We start from the raw sequence: 19,897 nt of genomic DNA, 5'->3' as shown, positions 1-19,897 counted from the left end.
CCCCACTCCTCATCACATATCATGAAAAGGGACCAGACTTTTGTTAACATTACTGCCTGGCCTGTACGTGATGGGATCGCTTGGGATGCTGTAAAATTTCAAATTCATGGCCCCACTGAAGTAATCAATGTGCCAAATGTATTTCGTGTTTCTATGGGTGATGTAGTTAAGCAGAACATCCACTCGGATGATTGGGATGTGCAAGCAATAGAAGCACTGGTTTCTGATCTGAAATATTATGCTGCATTTGATGCTGAAGATTTGTATTTAGATACTGCTAATTATGATGAACAATTATGCTATCAACATTATGGCACACATTTCCTACACAAAGCAAATACGTTTAGAAAATTTGTAAATTATACACAATGGGATCACTGTCCCGCCCCTAGGCTGGGCAGCTCCACCACCTTAGTGGACAAATTCACATATTTTTCAGATTTCAGTGTGTCAAATCCGGCCTCCTTTTATTTTAAGGTTGCGGCTGAGTCTGCTTCTAAAGTTAAACTGACACACACCAAATTGTTGTATTCCAAGTCCTTTATGGACAAGTTATCAATTGGAGGATATGATCTGTGGAAAGCTACTATCGATCTTAAATCGGTTTGGGGTTTTAGTTTGTGGCAGGTACACGGAACAAAAGCTTTGCATCGTGCCTGCCTCATCCCGAACCACATGTTATTTTTGAATTCGTCAATTTTTCAGACCACCTGTTTTGGATTGGCTACTTCTAAAAAAATTAAATTCTCCCTCCACTCCGGGTCTGGGTGCTTATCCTAATTGGGATAATCATACAGATCTGTCCCTTGCTACGTTGCAGTCCTACATTTCCAACACATCCTTCAATATTTCTGAATTGAATCCGGAAGGATGGTTAGTGTGGCAAACGAGCTCAGATTCCTGTCAACATCGGTTTCTGGATTTAACACCGGGGTATACACAAGTTCGTGTAGACCCCCGGTTTGAATCTTCTCACACAGTAACTACCTACTCAGTAGGGAAGTTATGCCAATCTTGGCTGCAACATTCCACCTTGGCATCTGTTAAACTTCATTTATCACAATTGAACGACAAAATAGATTTGAATGATTTTGTTAAGGGTCCTGCGGTTGGCAGGTCCAAAAGATGGGTATATGCTATTTACAACGAAGTTTAGAAGCTATCACAGATTGAGGCTGCATCCAGATTACGAGCTATTGATCAAGCCAATATGGAAAAGGGATTGGCTGTAATAGATAATAGCATTAGTACCCTGTCTTCCAGGATTTATACCTTAGATAATATTGTTTCATCTGTGGTAGACATTGTGCAGGATGATTTGTCTGTTTTCTATCATGGTCAGAATCAATTGCGTTCCATTATGCAGTTTGCATGGACATTGCAAACGTTAAAGGCTGGGAAGGTCCCTTGGGATTACATGAATACTTCATCTTTGTTCCTCCCTTTTAATTTAACTGCGAAACAACAGTTCATGTCCATGAAAGATGCAACATACTCATTGCTGCACATTGAAAAGTTAGAACCTTTACCTTTCTCTGTTGCCGAATTAAACTCCGCTGTGTGGCTTATACATGGGTTGATCACATTACCATTCCCCCTGTTTAAGTTCAGTTCGTGCATGAAACATTATGCCCTTGGCAGATATGAACAACTAGGTACTGCCTTCCTGCACGAAGTTTGGTCCCTCCCATTCACGTACAGATGCGTGAGAGATGGAAAAGAGGTTTACTTAAAAGGTGAAGAGTGCACTTCCACGCCGGATCATTCTGTCGTGTGTAGGCACATTCAATTGCATGGTGCATGTAATGTGCACGCTCCTAATTTATCTTGCGTCCTGAAAGGGATCCCTGTGCCAGTTATAACACCGTCTATTATGCTGCTTGCTAACGGTAGTTATTTACTATTAAATAATGAAGCTTGCTGTGGGATGTTAGTGGGAATTCCCTACATAGTGACTGTATCACAGAGAGTAGTTTGCTGTAATAACGTCCTTTTCCCACCCCCGAATGGACGGCTCGATGTATCCATCTGGCCTTCCATTCCAACCCTGAAAGCAGAGTTCAATAAGATGAGCAGAATAAGGGCTCTATTGTCTCAAAAAAAAGTTGCGTTGACTTCGTCCAGGGAAACATTTGTCCTTCACGTAGCAAATACGCGCACAGAGGGGCAAGCGCTTTTGAATACTGATCTCCCACTTCATTTCGGGGCCCTGATTCAGACTATCTTTAATGCCTCGTCAACAAGTGGCCTGGCTCATTTTTTTTAAATTGTAGGCTCCGGCCTCGTGACCTCCTTTCAAACTATTTTTGGTGTGATCCCGGCATTTTTTCATTCTATTTTTTCCAGCGTCTTCGGAGGTCTCCCTTTGCTTTTCGCCCTCGTAGCTGGGGTGCTTTTGTTGATCTACGTACTACGCTATGGATGCACAACTTGCGTCACACGACAGCAGGTCCCGGCTGCTCCATCTTCGTAACCGGACGCTTGAATACTATGGCACTTTACCACTGGCGACCTTAAGCATAGCCTATGGATTGTCCTTCCGCTTTCCCTACTTTACTTGTGTGCAGCCGATCTTTTCCTGCCTAAATTGTCCATTCCAATGGGCTCTGGATTTGTGCATGTCGAACTCGGTGTCTCCTGCCCTGGATTATGATCGGCTAATGAGCCCCTTAGTGGCTCATGAGTTGGACTGTTCTGGCGTCAGGATTATGGCCTGTGGAGCAGCACATGGAGTCCTTGGGAATTGGGACATCGGAACGGCTGCAGCTGAATTTTTAGCGAGAAGTTATCTTGAAGACCACACCAGTTGTCCTCGAATGGTGCTGGAGGCTCCGGTTGTCGAGGAAAATGTATGTTCCTTCCCCTTGCTGAACTGGATAACAGATAATTTTGCAGAACGTTCCAATGATTTCCTCTTGGAAGCTATTGCAACTTATTGTGATTATACATTGATGGATTACTTTTTTGCCCCTTCATTTCGTCATACGTCCTTCAATGATGTTTTTTTTTCCTTTAAATGGGTTTTTTCAATCCTTTTTTTATTTTTTCTTTGTTTTGTTTTTTCTTCGAACTTTTTCACTTACCTTATATGGACTTACAATTTATGTCCTTGGTTCCGTTCTATCGAACTTGAACTCTGCGTTCTTGCAAGTGCGCCCCTACTGGTTAGTTGTCCGATCAAGGGGGGGTGTAGTGAAGATTGCTATCTATATACGTACAATGCTAAGGAAGCACAAGCGCGTTAGATGTTAGAAAGCCATCTTGCCGCTTTTGCTGCTTTTGCACACGACACTAGTTACATGTTATTAATTGAGAAATGCTTGCTCGACTTTGCTTCACATGAGACCTGTCTGTTGTTCACATCCCAAACAGTGAGCAGCGACCTTGGTCTGAACATTGTGTAAAGAAACAGTCTGTGTCGCTAGACGGTGCCTGTTGTTGGGTTCAGGTTGATCGGCCCACTATTTAGCCATAACACGCACGCAGCTGCAAATACCTGAAAGTCGGGTGCTTTTAATAGTGCAGGGTTGCATGTTTTTCATTACATTCGGAGGAAGAGCTTTCCCAGGAGCAGAGTCTAGCTGATCCTGTGATGTGATCTCACTGAGCTGATCTTTACGGTTTGGGGTTCCCCATTCAAGCCTAGAGACCTATTATTAGTCTAATGATAATAATATTAGTTTATTTGCGAAAGGAAGGTGGCTGGTATCCACTGTCATTTTAGTATGATTACTCCTTTCATTATCTATGGTATTGTAACTATGCTGATGGTTTTGATCTTAATCATTTGTCTGCTTATGTTAGCCAAAGTACTGCATCTTAGGACACGAGGTTTATAAAATAAACTCTTTAAACTGTACCGTGTCTCTGTTTATTCTGTTGTGGACTGATATGAGAATAATTACGAACAGGTATTTCTGATTCCCACCATTCCTGAGAATACACTAAGTCGCTTGTTCTGGGTTGTCTATACATTGGGACCGCCGAGATAAACCTCGGATAACGAATGGGACACTGATGCTGGTCGGATAAGGGGTTCTGGGTTCTGAGGTGAGTTTTTGGTACACCACAATTCACTGAGGTCCTGGTTTCCTGTGCATAGTTCTGTGCATAAGCAGAATCCCTGCAACAGTAGTAATGGCATTGCGTGGTTACAACGTGGTCGTTGTAACGACTGCGGTGTAATGGGATCGCGGTGTCATCACCGCGATGTAAAGGTTGTTTCCCCACCCACAGATTACATGAGAAAATCTCGAATCATACTTGACAGGGCGCTCCCAATGAGGAAGAAGGTGAACGAGATGTTGTCCTCCTGCTTCCTCACCATGCGCATGCTCAGGAAAATCTTCAAATGGCTCATCATCAGTGTCAGACGCATTGTCACCCATGCCATAATTACTAGACGCTTGGTCTACGCCAACTCCATCTACATGGAATCGCCTCTCAAATACTGAACAGACTCCAGACCATTGAAAACGCTGCAGAAAGGCTTGACCTCCAGAGGAGGTCCCACATTGCCCCCACCTCATGTCTCTGCACTGGCTCCCCATCAGAAAACGTTGACCGTTCAAATTGTTCACCTACAAAGACCTACACAACAAGGGACCAAATTACCTCAACCACAGGCTGAACTCTACCAGCCCAACTGTAATCTACAATCTGTATCCCTCTACATGGCCCACATGCCACTTATTCACAGGAGCAGGAGGGGCGGCCGTGCAATCTCACACTTATCAGCCAGATCCTGGAATGGCCTCCCCCTCCTCCACCAAACAGCAACAACCCTAAAGGAATTTAGGAAGGACCTAAAAACCTGGCTCTTTGACTAATAAACTGAGCAGCAGCTCCCCCCAGTGCCTGGATGCACTCCCGGATGATAAGCAGAATTCTACAAATCTTGATTGGTTGATTAATTAAAGTTATAAAAGAGCAAGCTGCAGTAACCTAAGTGTCAGTTTACCAGAGCCATGACTATTGAAGGGTGGCATTCCACATACAAGAGTAATACATTTTTAGCAATTGTGGATGATGGAAGGAGGATCTGACCATCTTACTAATATGAGAGTTAAGACACATGGCAGTATTCCAGAGAGAGTGCCTAGGTATTCAGCCATTGTTTTTCACCTAGGAATATTGAGAGGTAAACGGTGTCAATTCTCTTCAAGGAGGGAGGCGACAGGCGGCTGGCGGGGGGAGAGTGCAGGAACCAACATGTGTGTTTTGAAACCATTTTCTTTTATGCCGCTTTGACTCATACAAGTGATGATAGCTATTCATTCATGTGTTGATAGAAGAAGCCAACAGAGACATTTTTGAGTTTGTATCTGCTATTGTAAAATCACAGATACATTTTAGTTTGATTGACATCCGTGTAGAATAGGAGGTTGTGGGAGCATGTGAGGTGCATAAGGAGCCTTACATGACTTTTGACAAATAGAGGATACTTTGGGTATCCCTGAGGTGCCCATCAGGTCACCGGGCAAGGAGGTGAGGTCATTTCCTCAATCTTTACTTCTTGTGACCATTCTTTGACCAATGATTTGAATCGTTCTAGCACGTGGTCTCTAATGTGGGACGCTGAATAATGTTTGTGCAGGAAGATGTGATCCAACACTTCAAAGATTGCAGACAAGTAGAGGAGAAGCAGTATACAGGAGAGGAGCGCCGTTGATTCAAGAAAAGTACAAATAAAAACTTGGCAGGTCTGGGCAGATCCACAGAGAGCTACGTTATTTTGTTATATCCTATTTAAAAGCATGTATCAGCACATTAGGTGGTACTTCATAAAAATTTGACATTTATGAAACCTAACAGTCCCTGCATTATTAAAGGGCATTTATTAACTATCTAAAAATACTCATGGATTTTAAATCCATGTCTGCCTATGAGTATAAATGCAGCATGAGATGCCTTAGGTTACTCACCTTCTTCAGAATATATACTTACTGCTTAATCTTAAATTATATTTGGTGAGAAGGCTATACAGTGCCATGTATCTCTTGCAGTTCTGTTAACATTATGTTGTCAGGCTTAGGGTTAATATAAAGTATACCAGTAATTTCCAAGTATCAGGGGAAATTAAAATAGTGAGCATTCAACACTTGCACAATTAAAATACTTAAAACAAAAATGTGAACATTTCCAGCTATAATTGGTTAATTGATTTTTGTTGGTAATACACGATGCTGGCTTATGAGTTCAAGTACTGCAGATCAAATAAACAGGATTAATTTTATATTTTGGCCTCTGGAGCCCAATGACTGTCGAGGCAGACAATTCATTAAAGCACACTCCAGTCACATAATTTTGCATATGTTATTGGAAATCTGAGCCAGAACAGCACAATAGCTTTATACTACTAGACAAAAAATGGCTAATGGAAAACTCAGTAAGTAAAGTTGCTACATTGTGTTGCATGACTGACAGATAGTTCCCCGACAGAACCATTGTAGCCATATAATACAAATACCCAGGTTCTGAGGGACACAGGGTCACCCCATTATTTTTCATAATTGACTGACAGATAGATCACACCATATTTACTAAGATTTACTAAAATACGGCACTTGTCCGATCTCTCCTTGTGCTGGCGCATTGTATGCTGCGATGGGCAAACACAGACACCCTTGCCCCATAGTGCAAGGGTGTCTGCATTGTGGTAAGCATAGTTTTTGTTCATAGAGGGGTCCATTCCTGTGCATAAACTATGTTTTAATGTGTTCCCCTATTTGTATGCATATTGTAGAAAGCAGCACACATGAAAGATGGGAATAACAAGGAGAAATAAAGACATTTCTCCACATCATAGCTGACTCACTGAGGTGAAGGCTTTAGAAGTAAATGCCTGTCTACAATTCTTTGTACATAGAGATTAGCATCAAAACCAATGGGTGGTTGCACGGAATGGGCTATGCACCACCCATGGAAAACCGCCTTGATCGAAACGAATGTAAGGCAGCGCATTGCACAGTTTTGTGCTACTTTTGGTTACAATCTAATGCAAATCGCGATTTGCATTTGATTCTAAATATAAAATCAACTGTGTCTGCCTTACATAGCGCTTCTTTCCAATGTCACTTATAAATGTTTTGAAAAAAATGCTCGGGGAAAAACCATTCCCTGTAACCAGCGCGGATGGAATTATTTGGTAAGGGAAGAACAAATTATGCAGCAGGATTTGCTAAATTATGCAGCAAGAAATGGAAATTATATGGCATGCTGCAGCACATTTTGTGACACTAACAGCAACCACCACCAAATTTTTAGTAACTTTTGATTGGTTTGAACTAAAAACTTTCAAATCTGCAAATTATGCAGCAGATAATAGATTATGTGGCAAATGCGCCAAATCCATATTTATATGCAAAACATCATGGCCGCATAACCACATAATTCCAGTGGCCCTGCTTGTGACATTCTGTTTGTCAGCTCATTTTCATCTGTAGGAAACATACACCATTAAAACAGGGCTGTAGGAAAAAGAATGAGAAACTGAACTTGAAACTGAACTTAAAACTCCTGTCAAATAGAAATAGTTTGTAGGGTTACCTTCTGGCGCTGAGAAGGCACTGCTGAGCGACGCTGGCTGGGCTTTTACCAGGGATCATAAAGCAGTGAAAGGATCATTCTCACATTGACTTGGGGCTATCAGCGCTAAGATTATCGTGAATGAATCTCTCACTGCTGGGTTCCAATATCACTGGGAGCACACCACTGGCAAAAGGTCACACTGATGAGGTCCTGTACGACTGGGAAGGTCCTGCTAGGGCAAACTGATAGCTGGTGGTCGAAATATTGAAAACTAAACAATTGTGCTGCCAAAATCTTGTGGCAAAAATATTGAGGACCAAAATATCAAGAAGGTAAGTGCATACAGCTAAACATATATTTATAGATTTACTATTCCTAACTCCACGCCTATATACCTCGAAGATATATATATTGTGAAAGCACATGTATTGGAGTACAGTAAAGTATACCTATACATACCTATATAAACTTACCCTACAAAAACCTTTGGGGGCAGATTTACAAGCCCCTTGCACCACTTTTGCATCATTTTTAACATGGGAAAAGAGACGTAAGGGTGGATAAGGGGCATGTAAATAAGCCCCTTGGTTATCAATATTTCTGCCATAATATTCTGGTAGCACCCTATCCCGGAGTCAACTTTGTGTTGGAATTCAAGTTGGCAGTACACAGAAACCTAAACAACTGAGTATGCACGAATAAAGCCTTAGAAATATTATTCACTGCAGAAAGCCTCTAGCATTGAGTAGGCACTGCTGGGGGAACAATACGCCCATGATATTAGAAATATCTAAAGTTGAGAAGTCACTGTTTTTAGAAGATGAGTCTACCTTGGATTGCAAAAGCAATGGCAATTTATTTGAAGATGAATCTTTCTCTCTGGAGGTCCTAGAGCACACCAAAACACTTCTGGAACTACTAGGACCCTCAATTACAAAAACAGCAGTGTTTGTAGTAATTGGATATACATTGCTGGAGTTGCCTGAATAAAATCTAATTCTTTACATCTGCACAGAAGTTTCAATCCTGCAAATAACTTTGTATCATCTGCAACCACAGTGCCCTGGAAAAAGAACCTGCTACAAATAACAACATCCAGAGCAGGAGGTTCCCGCCAGTGTGCTCTCAAACGACAGAACTCTCAAGATTGGTGTGGCTCTCTCAGGCTTTAGAGTGAAGCACATAACACCTCGATTGGATATAAAACCAGCAAAGATGCTGCTTACCACCTCAGAATCTGCTCTTGGAACATCCGAGGACTAACCAAGGAAAAAGCTGAAAGATTAACGATCTCTTCTGTGAAAAATTATGACATTATTGCTTTACAAGAAACTTGGTCCTTGCAAACTACTGCCTGGGAGGACTATACTCTCTACGAATCTTGTGCAATAGCATCTCAAGTAGGCGGCCATGCGTCAGGAGGAGTATTAATCACTCTGAAGAACAACCTGGCCCTAAAGGTAACCCCACTGTAAAGGGCAAGGCGATTATATTTTTATCAACATCCAGTCACAACCTCTGGGAAAAAATAATTTGAAATAGCAAACTATTATCCTTGGCTGTATCTATCTACATCCCTCTAAAATCAAACGAGAGTCAACCTTGAATACAATTCTACCTATCATGAGAGAACTTCTCGCACACTTCTCCAACGATATGTGGCTAGTAATGGGAGACATTAATGCTAACCTAATGGAGACAGGTCTGGATTCTTCTCTCCTATCCTCATTGGACAACCAAATGTGGGCCATCCCGGATATAAGGTACCAGTACCAACAGAAGGATAATCAAGGGTCAAAGTTGGCAGTGTGCTTAAACCAACTAGGGCTCCGCATCTTAAACGGAAGACTTGACTCAGACTCGCCCGCTGCTTATACCCATATAGTTCTCTTCAGAATGGCTACCTTGGATTACATATGGATCTCGGTCGTCCACTTTCATCTTGCTCAGAAGTTTGTGGTAACCCCCTCATTGGAAAGTGGACCCTGGACCAACAAGAAACATTTGAAGAGAAGTTGGATGACTTTTTAGAAAACCTGAGCCATGAGTTTGGAGACCAGCTGACGGCACTAGCGTGGGAACAGGTAGTGGAGGATCTAAAAAACAATCTATCTATAAAGATACTTAAAAGTTCATATAACTCCTCCTCAACTATACCCCACTTTAGTGAACACAAGCAAACTATGTTGAGTATTAAACACAAATTAAATAACTTATTGCGTAAATGCACATACACCAACATAGACTACAAATCCTTACGAGAGAAGTTATCGATTACTCGCAAAGAGTATAGGAAAGCAAGGTTCAGCTACCAGAGGACAAAAGAAGAACAGCACTGGGCAATTGCCCATGAAATCATTAAATCAAAGGATCAAAAGAGATTTTGGAGCTTGGTAAATAAAGCTGTTAGACCGGATCAACCATCTACCGTAACAAACATCTCTCCCACTGATTGGGAGGCTCATATTGAAGCACTTTACATTGAGCCCGCTAGAAACAACTGGCTTAGTTATCACAGCTGTACTTTCCTCAATCCTCATACTGGAACGCTTCCCACTATTATGATCGCCCCTAAACAAGTTGCACTTATTATAAAGCAAATGCGCCCAGGAGGAGCCAAGGGCCCAAATGCCTTACCAACAAAGATATATAAAGCTTCTACTCATAAGTAGGCAGCGATCTTAGCCCCCCTATTTGAGGCATGCAGAATGGGTGGGCCTATTCCTGATTCTTGGCGAGGTTCTCTCTTCATCCCAATCCACAAAAAAGGTCAGCGATCAAATACCGATAACTATCGGATGATTGCCCTCCTTGACGTCGAAGGGAAAGGCTCTGCAAGCGCCCAATTACAAGAATTGACCGGCTGGGCGGAAGACCGTGAATTAATACCTTTCACACAAACCGGTTTCCAAAAGGGCTGTCACATCGAGGACAATCTGATCTGTTTAGCCCACATGATTGAGAACACTCTTGCAACAAAGGGAAAATCGCTATTCCTGGGATTTATCGATTTTCAAAAGGCATTTAATAGCGTTGTCCGTCCCAGGCTTTGGGAAAAGCTGTCCAAATGGGGCATCCCACAGTCTCTATTGAATGTCCTTATTGCCCTTTATTCCAATACCTGAGTAAAAATAAAAGTTTCCTCTGGTTGGTCTACAACTAATAAAATCATGACCAACAGAGGCCTAAAGCAGGGATGCATCTTGGCTCCCTTACTCTTTAACTTGTACCTTGCAGACTTGCCTGAGTGGCTGGCCCGTTCTCAATTTTCCACCAAGAATCGCATCTGTTAAAATCCAGTCAATGCAATATGCAGATGACACGATTCTCCTTGATCAAACTCAGGCCGTGCTTCCAACGACTTTTTGATTCCCTGGCATCGTATTGTGTAACTAATGCTCTGGAGATTAATATTTCTAAAACTAAGGTGATGATAGTCTTGAAGCGTCAAGCAAGACAGCGCTCCTGGTACATCGCTGGAAAACCCATAGAGGTAGTTGCCATATATAAATATCTTGGAGTCTGGATAGACCACGGAGGGAGTCCGGGTTCGCAAATTGCGGCAATGCAAGGTGTGGCTCGCAGCCTGGAGTTGGCCCTCCTTAGAACCAAGAAAGCTCTCCATTCCCTAGACTTCACCCCTCTTATTAGAGTGATGGGTGCTAAATTACTACCCATTATAGCTTTTGGCGCCATTACTTTTAAAGATAAAATGTTCACCTGGCTGGATGGAGCGCAACCAGCTTGTTTTTGCAGAGTGTTTCACCTACCCAACTCGACCTCTCATGCCCAAATCCGTATGAAGTTCTGCCTGTCTTCCCAGCATTGGATCATGAAAGCAAGATTCATTGCCTATTGTGCAAAAACTAAAATGGCTCATGATTCCACACTAAAGAGCTGCATATGGTCACTGTTAAACAACCCCAGCACTTCCTGGAAGACATTTTTAATATTCTGCTTGGACGCTCTAGATGCGCATGAATTATGGGCAAGCTCGCTGCCCACAGGGGTGGTTGCCAAAGTTTTGACTAAACAAGCAAAGCTCCTTTCAATGGAACACAATGCCTTAGCCGTGAAAAACGTATCCCATGGCAGTTGGGCGTCAAACCTTTATGATCTTAATACCACACCGCATTATCTGTCATCCTCTATGAAGCCATCGGTGAAACACCAGCTAATGAGACTACGTTTTGGCCTTATCCCCCTGATGGCGTATAAGTATGAACGGAGGTATAAGGCAGATACGCCCTCTCAGTGTCGTTTTTGCAGCTATGGGGAAGAAAATGTAATACACATTTTGTGCATCTGTAGAATCTTACTCCCCTTTCAAATTTTTTGGTTGCGCCCCATTTGGAAAACTCTTAATGTGCGGACATGCCAAGAAGTCTTAGAGGAGTGTATGAAGGGGGACTCAGCTCAGATGGCCGCCCGATTTGTAAAATTAATGATCAAGATAAACTCGATTTTACCAGAAGACGTCCCCCATAAACCTCCGCTGTGTTAGCTATGAACTTCTTCTTTTTTTTCTTTAAATAAAAAAATATATCTGAACTTTTTCATTGAGAGTGGAAAGTGTTATCTATGTTCTTTTTTGCGCTTACATGAACTTTTTAATTGAGGTTGGAAAATGCTTTTTATGTTCTTTTTGTATGAATTGCAATGATTTTAACTAATTGTGGAAATAAACATATCTATCTGCAACAACATTTGGCTTACATATCACCTCCTTGCTATGTGACTTCAATTATTTTTTTTAAATGCTCAGGCGAGAACCATTATTCCGTTTGACAGCTACTTTCCCTGAGTAGGAAACATTTATCAATAAAATGGACATAGGGAAACTATAATTCTTGCTGAACAGGGACATCCTTAAGATAGAGGTGAATGTCTGTACCAGCCAGAAACCCTTGCTTTCACTCTCCAAATTAATGTGAATTATTGAGAACTATGTCATCTTACCTATGTTCCTAATGCCTGTGTCACACTGGTTCAGCTTCTGGAAAAATGTGCAGGTGGTTCTTCTATCTGCTATCTTATCCAAGTCCTCTGTAGAAAGCATGGCTCTCTAGGACTCTGGATCTGAACTTCCTAGTACTTCTAGAATTTGCTTATCCTCGATCAAGATGCTTCGGAAAATGATAGCACTGTGATCTAGCTGAACCTCAAGGACTTGCTGGCTGCCTGGTTGAAGCAAAGTATACATGCCAGATGAGGACTTACCTAGATTCTGCTACCCACAGAACTGTCCACTTCAGGGTGCAGCTACTGAGGTGTAGGGAGGCCCTGGAGGAAGGGATGCACACCGTAGTCTTCCGGGGAGAAGGGGAATCGGATGAGTAATCACTCCTTTTCCTTCATTTCCGATGACTTGAAGCAGACGATCTAACCGCCACGGTCGGGGCGTGAGAAACCCAGATCATAATCCAGACCGTGGTCAGATCTCCCTGTACTGCCCTATAACTGCTGTTCCTCTCTGACTGCCAACTCAGCGATCGGAGGAAGGCTGTCAGAGTTGGTGGTCTGTCAGTGGTTAGTCGGAGTACAGGCTGGATGTATCACAATCCGGGGGTCCAATCAACCGCATCTGTTGGACCACTTCCAATGAGGCCTTCGGCAGTCTGACCACATCCGACAGGGCAGCAGAATCGCCTACGTATACGTTTCTTGATAACCGTTCCAGCTATATTTAGGACAGAGTCTATCAGTGAAATTGGACGATAGCAACCTGAATCTCCTCTGTCCCCTTTTTTATAATCTGGAACTATAATCGATTGCGTTCAAGCTTCCAGGATCCTTGATTCACTCACAGCATTCAAGACTCTGTTAAATAAACTTTCTTTTAAATAAGTCCTTAGGGACCCCATCTGGCCCAAGGCCTTTATAGAAAGGCTGTTAATAATAGCGTCTCTGACTTCTAAAAAGGAAAATGTCATGTTTGGGCTTCGATGAGTAGGACTGCGTGGTAAAACACCCTGGGGTATATTCATTGGCATCTCATTGTATATCTTAAGGAAATATTTAATCCAATCTTCTGGCATGATTGCCAGTTCCACTTCAGTCTTCCTATTTGCATTAAACACATAGGAATTAACAAGCTTTCATAAAGAATCTGTTACAATCTACATTGCTGACCAGAAGAACATCCTTCACGACTTTTCTTTCAAATCATGTTTCCTAGGCCAAGCGGTCCAACATGGCGGACGCACTCTAGACAAGCTCCGGAGGCCTGCCAATAAATTCATCCATAATCCTGCCCCATCAGTGCCTATTTTGCTCCAGACCTTCCCGCATCATGCCTGTCCGTCCTTGACGTGCTGCGGGGGTGCCTGGCGGTTTAATTGTCGATGGTGGAACCAACTTGTGGGGCTGCTCCTGGGCCAGGACCTGGTGCTCAAACCCTCGCCACACTACACCCCGCGTCCTCCCACTTCTGGTGGCCGTATTGTGCATGCGAACGGCCGCCGGATGGGTGGGGACTCTGAGGGCGACCCATGTGGAACCTGTGGCACGCCGCCACACTATCAATGCGGGGAGAGCACCGTGTAGTGACTGGGTCACCCAGTAGGCCCGGACGGCATGTAGACAGGAGCTGGGAGCCCGCTTTTGGGTGCTCCCTGCCGCTGACCATCTATTCCTCGCCTGTCTGGTGGCCTGGGAGGTGGCGGAGGATCATACCCGCTCTCCCCTGGCCACTAACAGACTCCTGCGGCGCTCGCATCGAGCCCAGCAATGGCCGCACTGGATTGTCACCAGAAGACAACATCGCCGGCGGGCGTGGCGACTACTGATATTGGGCCCAGCTGCTGAAGATCGCCGTGACTCGAGCCTGTGCGGCACAACTCTTCGTTGTCGACTCTCCTAAGGTTAGTGTTGGGCCCCCCTTCTGGCTTTATCTCGGGGGTTCCAGGCTGCATTTTGGAAGAACTGTGCTCCTACCTGGGACTGCTAACTGCACTATTAACAGGATTCCTAGGGCTCCTCGGTGGTCTTCCCCTGCCTTTCTGCCGGGTGGTGTGGCGGTGGTGTGTCCCGGCCAAGGCGCGCTGGATCGGATGTAGGGCCCTTCACACTGCCGGTTTTGCCACGAAACACCCCACATGCCCTGCCACTGAGGCCGGCGATTTCATCTGGGACCTGGAGCCCCCCCATAGTACTGTGGGGCTGTGGAGGCGGTGGGGTCGACTATCGGCCTGCGCTGAGCTCCGCGCATGGCTGTCGTTCTGCGAGGACCCATTGAGAATCGGGTGGGATGGTGTGTGGATCGCTGCTGGAGCACACTAGTGATCCTCGCCCCTTTGCCACAACTTTTGCGGACTGTCCCTCGCTGCCGCCTTGCGCTGCACAGGGGAAGCATAACATCACAGGGGCTCCCATTAGGGGGGTGAGGAGTCACCTGCATGTAGAGGCGGCCGGGCTAGGTCCCGGTGCTGCTTGTATGCGGACTGATTCTCCAACTGCCTCTCTGCATGTCTCGGACTGACCGTCTGCTGTGGGGGAGCCCTCTCCGTCTCTCAACCCCCCGGGTGCTTTCACCGACACGACTGATGCGCTGGGGTGCAGGTGCGCTACTCATTGACTCCTACAGATCTCCATTGGCTTGTGACGACCTACCTGTTGCCACTCAACATGACTCTCAACAAGCTACATAGCGCCAAACAAAGCACGCTTGATCACTATGCTGCCGCTGGGACACAGTCGTCAGATCCAGCGAATCAGGGCTCTGCTGGTCCGGATAACGCCACATTGATGGTGGCAATCACACAGTCCTGAGATGCGCTTGAAGCTAAGATTGGGGTGTTAGGGTCGGATGTGATGTTGATCCGTCAGGACCTCAACAAGGCGGTTGACAGGATAACAGAGGCCTAAACCCGGATCTCAACCATGGAAGATAAAGTTGCCTTGCTACATAGGAAGGTGTCCTCCCTGGAATCTATCACTAAGGGGCTTGCCCTCAGGGCCAAGGATGCCGAAGGCAGGGCCCGAAGGAACAACCTTCGTTTTGTAGGTTTTCCGGAGGGGTGCGAGGATAATAATATGGAACGATTCCTTATCACTTGGATACAGAGTTGGATCCCTCAGTCGTCTCTATCTCAATGCTTTCTTATTAAACGCGCACACCGTGCCCTGATGCAAAAGCCTCTCCTGGGGGCCAGGCCTCGGCCCATCACAGCTAGATTCCTCAACTTCGATGACCGTGATGCGGTCCTCACACAGACCAGATTGGCGGGCAAACTCCAGCAGGATTCCCACCATATTCTCATCTTTCCGGACTATACAAGACTGGTGCAACAGCGCCGGCAGTCATTCACGGCGGCCAAAGCCCGCTTGCGAGAACTCAAGCTCCAGTATGCATTGCTTTTCCCGGCCCAGCTGCAAGTCATGTACGATTCACGTACTCTCTTCTTCGACACTCCTGAGGAGGTTTTTGCCTGGACGGATGAACGACGGAAGCTCAAGCCGCATACCCAGCCACATTTGATTCATAGTCGTCCTCTGGTGAGGCCACGCAGTGGCTCACTAAGACTAAGGGAAAAATAAACAGAAGATCATGCTTAAGGTGTCGTTCGAAGTCCCAAGGTGCCTCCAGCTCCTGGGGTGAGGGGGGCTTATGTGATTCCTAGCCGGCACACGATGGAGATTGAGGTCTGTGGGACACGTCATTGTGCGGACCGGATAGGCTGGTAAACTCTAACTTATTTTCCCTAGTTTATATCTCTCATTTGGCTTTTACAATACCAGTATTGGGGTCTGAGAACTCTGATCTGTTTGTTTAATATGCTGTTGGTATTAAGTATGGGCCTACGTGAGGCCTTCTCCCCATCCCTTTTCCTCTCAGCATCTGAGAACTTAATGTTTCTTGGGGTCTGCCTTATGGGGAACCGTTGGTATGGGACTGTGCCTTGTCCCTGTTGGGGTAGTGGTATGATGCTCACCGCAACAGATACTTCTATTGTTTTTTAGGTAGCGGGTGGGGTGGGTGGGGGAGCGGATGGGTTTCTTGTTTTGGTTGATGTCTTTTGTAATTGCCGCCAAGTCTTTCGTTCTAAGTACTTCGAGATTGCCAATGTCATCCACCTTATCAGATGCTTCAATATATGTCACCATTGTCTATGTCGCAAGAGATAGCCGGGGTCGGGAGTAGAGATCTCTGAATCCTTAGTTGAAATGTTAATGGTCTATTGGATAAAATTAAACGGGCTGCTGTGTTGCGCCAGGCAAAGCGGCACAGGGCGGGTGTTCTCTTCCTACAGGAGACCCACTTAGCGGGCACTAACACACCTTGTTTGGTTCGGTTTGGCTTTGCACACACCTACCATGCTGGATTTACTAGGGGCTCCCGGGGAGTTGCAATACTTATACATTGCAGTGTCCCATTCGTTCATAGCCCCACGTGGCTGGATCCACAGGGTAGATTCATTGTGATCTATGGGGCGCTCTATGGAGAGCCCATCGTCTTGGGCAGTGTCTATGCCCCTCCCCCTCTCTCGTGGTCCTTAGTAGAAAAACTGTTGATGCTCTGAACCGACCTCCCATCGGTGTTAACTTTAGTTGGGGGGGACTAGAATGATGTTATGTCCCCGTTGCAGGATAGATAGCGTGCAACAGCCCGAGTTGCAGAGGCCCCAGACTCCAAACTATTCCCCCTGGTCCAAGGCTTGGGATGAGTCGACACATGGAGGACTATACATCCTGACATACATGCCTACACCTATTTCTCTAGGCCGCATGATTCCTTTTCCCGTTTAGATTACATTTTCCTCACAGCGACACACACCCATAGGCTGGCCGAGGCTGTAGGCCTTCCCAGGGGGCTCTACGACCATTCTCCTGTGTCCATTCTCCTATCCCTAGACCCCAGAAGGTCCTGATTTTGGTGGCGTTTGTCGCCATGGTTATTAAGGGATGAGAAATATAGGGAGCATATGCATACATCTTTAGCGGACTATCCACTGCTTAACACAGGATCAGTGGAGTCACCGGTCACCCTGTGGGAGGCTCTGAAACCCACTCTTAGAGGAGCAGATATTGCCTCGTGTACTGCCCTACACAGGCAGCGACGCGATAAGCTGCTCAGAATTGAGGCTCAGCTCCTTGATTTAGAGTGCGCTAGTAGGGACACAGCCGGACAGGTTGCGCATAGACAACTGTCGACAATGCATCAGACATACACTAGCAAGCTCCTCAATGAAGCCCGCCTTTATTGGCTCACCACTCGTAGCCGGATGTACCTGTGGGATAAATGCAGCGCTTTGTTGCACCGCCTGTGTCAGCAGACGCTACGGCCCGGATGCCCCCGAGTATACGCAGCCTGGATGAGATCACAATTACAGACCCGATCGCCATTTCCGATAGCTTTGCTTTGTTTTTCGCAGACCTCTATACCCCCAGGGAAGTATTACCTGATGCCCTTATACAGAAGCTTATCAATGACTTCCCTCCGCGCGCTTTGTTGAACACAGCACGACAGGCGCTGGATGCTCCCTTGTCAGTAGATGAACTTCTGCCTGCACTATTAGATATGGGTAAGGCCCCAGGCCCGAACTGCTACCCTTGCGAGTTCTTTCAAAAATATCACCCGCAACTCTTAAAACCCTACTTAGCCGCCCTGGAGGCTTCCTGGGAGCATGGTAACCTTCCGCCAGATTGGGGACATGCTGAGATCGTTGTGTTTTTGAAGCCGGGCCGACCACTGGAACACTTTTCGTCCTATTGTCCAATCTCCTTACACAATGTGGAAGCTAAGCTTCTGGCCAAGGTGATTGCCAGCTGTCTAGTCTCATATATCACAGAGTTGATCCATCCAGATCAGACAGGATTTATGCCGAATCATGCAACACAATACAATATTAGACGTGCCAATAATGCTACTGCCGCAGTTGATAAACTTGGCACTCTTGCTGCGCTCCTTCTGGCAGACATGAACAAGGCCTTTGATTCCCTTAGCTGGACGTATCTTTTTGCTTTGCAAGCTCGCCTTAACATTGGCCCCCGGTTGCTTAGCTTTATTCGCCTGCTTCACACAGATATAACTGCTCAGTCTGTGTGGCTGATTCGGTCCCTAAACACTTTGGTGTCGGGTGGGGGATGTGCCAGGGCTGCCCGCTCTCCCCCTATCTTTTTGATCCAGCTATGGAGCTGCTCGCAGCTTGGGTACTGATAGACGCGCAATTGCGGGGTTTTTAGTGGGCGCCAGGCGTCTCCGACTACATAGCACTTTATGCGGACAATGTACTGTTGTTTCTCACTGATCTCTACCGGATTGGCCCGTGCCTTCTCCGCATTATGCAGATCTATGGTGAAACCTCTGGCTTTTATATGAACCAGAGAAAATCCTTTTTGTGGCCACTGCGGGGTGGAGATCGGCTGGGTGACTGGTCACAGGAAGTGGTGTTGGCCCCAGTATTTGAGTGTGCATCTTTCTTCGTCTCAGGCCCTGGCATGGAATAAGAACTTTGCCCCCTATGGACACAGGTGGGAGACCAGACACATGCGTGGTCCCACCTACTGATGTACCATAAAAATAAACTAAAGGACTATACCTACCGATAGTCCCAATACCATTACCAAATAATCAGTCAGTTGGCAGTGAAGAAAATTAAATTGTTTACTTAAACAAAATACTCTATAGAGGAGGCTCTCCGAACCTCACCCATCAGGTGCGCCAAGAAAACTGTTGGCTCCTATTCAATCATGAGGTTATATACTTTTTGGTTCAACACATACAATCACTGTAAAAGGAAAAACACCAGTTGGCCCTCGAGCTCCAGGAAAGGACCATATATGGCACACATCAGACCAGTACAAAGGCTTGACTATCTATTACTGATGAGGTCAGAAGGGGTGACTCCCTTTCGTCTTGGTGCCTGGGAGTGTAGACACGGCGCCTCCAGGAATGCGCTTATCTCCCCCAAAACCAGATGCGACCTTGAGTCGTAGAACAGTCGAGTAAACAGCCTGCCTTCAGCTGCTACCAGTAACTCAGACGAACTGGGGCCTGACAATTGCACCTGATCAACGCGTGATCACGGCCCGTGCTCGAGCATTGTAATAAAAAGATGGCGTCTGTATGGTTCTCGGCCTACTCTTTTAGCAATAGATATTCAGGGAGGAAATAAACGAGCTTCCTCCAATCAAAAGTAGATACATCAAACAGGGAGTGTACGTATAGATGCATCATGCTAACATAATATAGGTCCAATAGTCCTTATATACGGGAATTCTACTTTTTTTATCCCTCAGAACGGCCCTGTTAGCATGATGTAGCTAACATAAAACAGTTCAATCTTCAAATATACCCTCATCAATCTTCATTAAGTCTTTGAGTTCCTGCTGAACCAGCTGAGCTTTTACCGCTGTTGGGGACGGA

The sequence above is a fragment of the Triturus cristatus genome, chromosome 5_2 (genome assembly GCF_964204655.1).
Source record: "Triturus cristatus chromosome 5_2, aTriCri1.1, whole genome shotgun sequence".
In the NCBI taxonomy this organism is placed as follows: domain Eukaryota; kingdom Metazoa; phylum Chordata; class Amphibia; order Caudata; family Salamandridae; genus Triturus; species Triturus cristatus.
The sequence above is the reverse complement of the archived record's forward strand: the minus strand, read 5'-3'. Positions refer to the sequence as shown.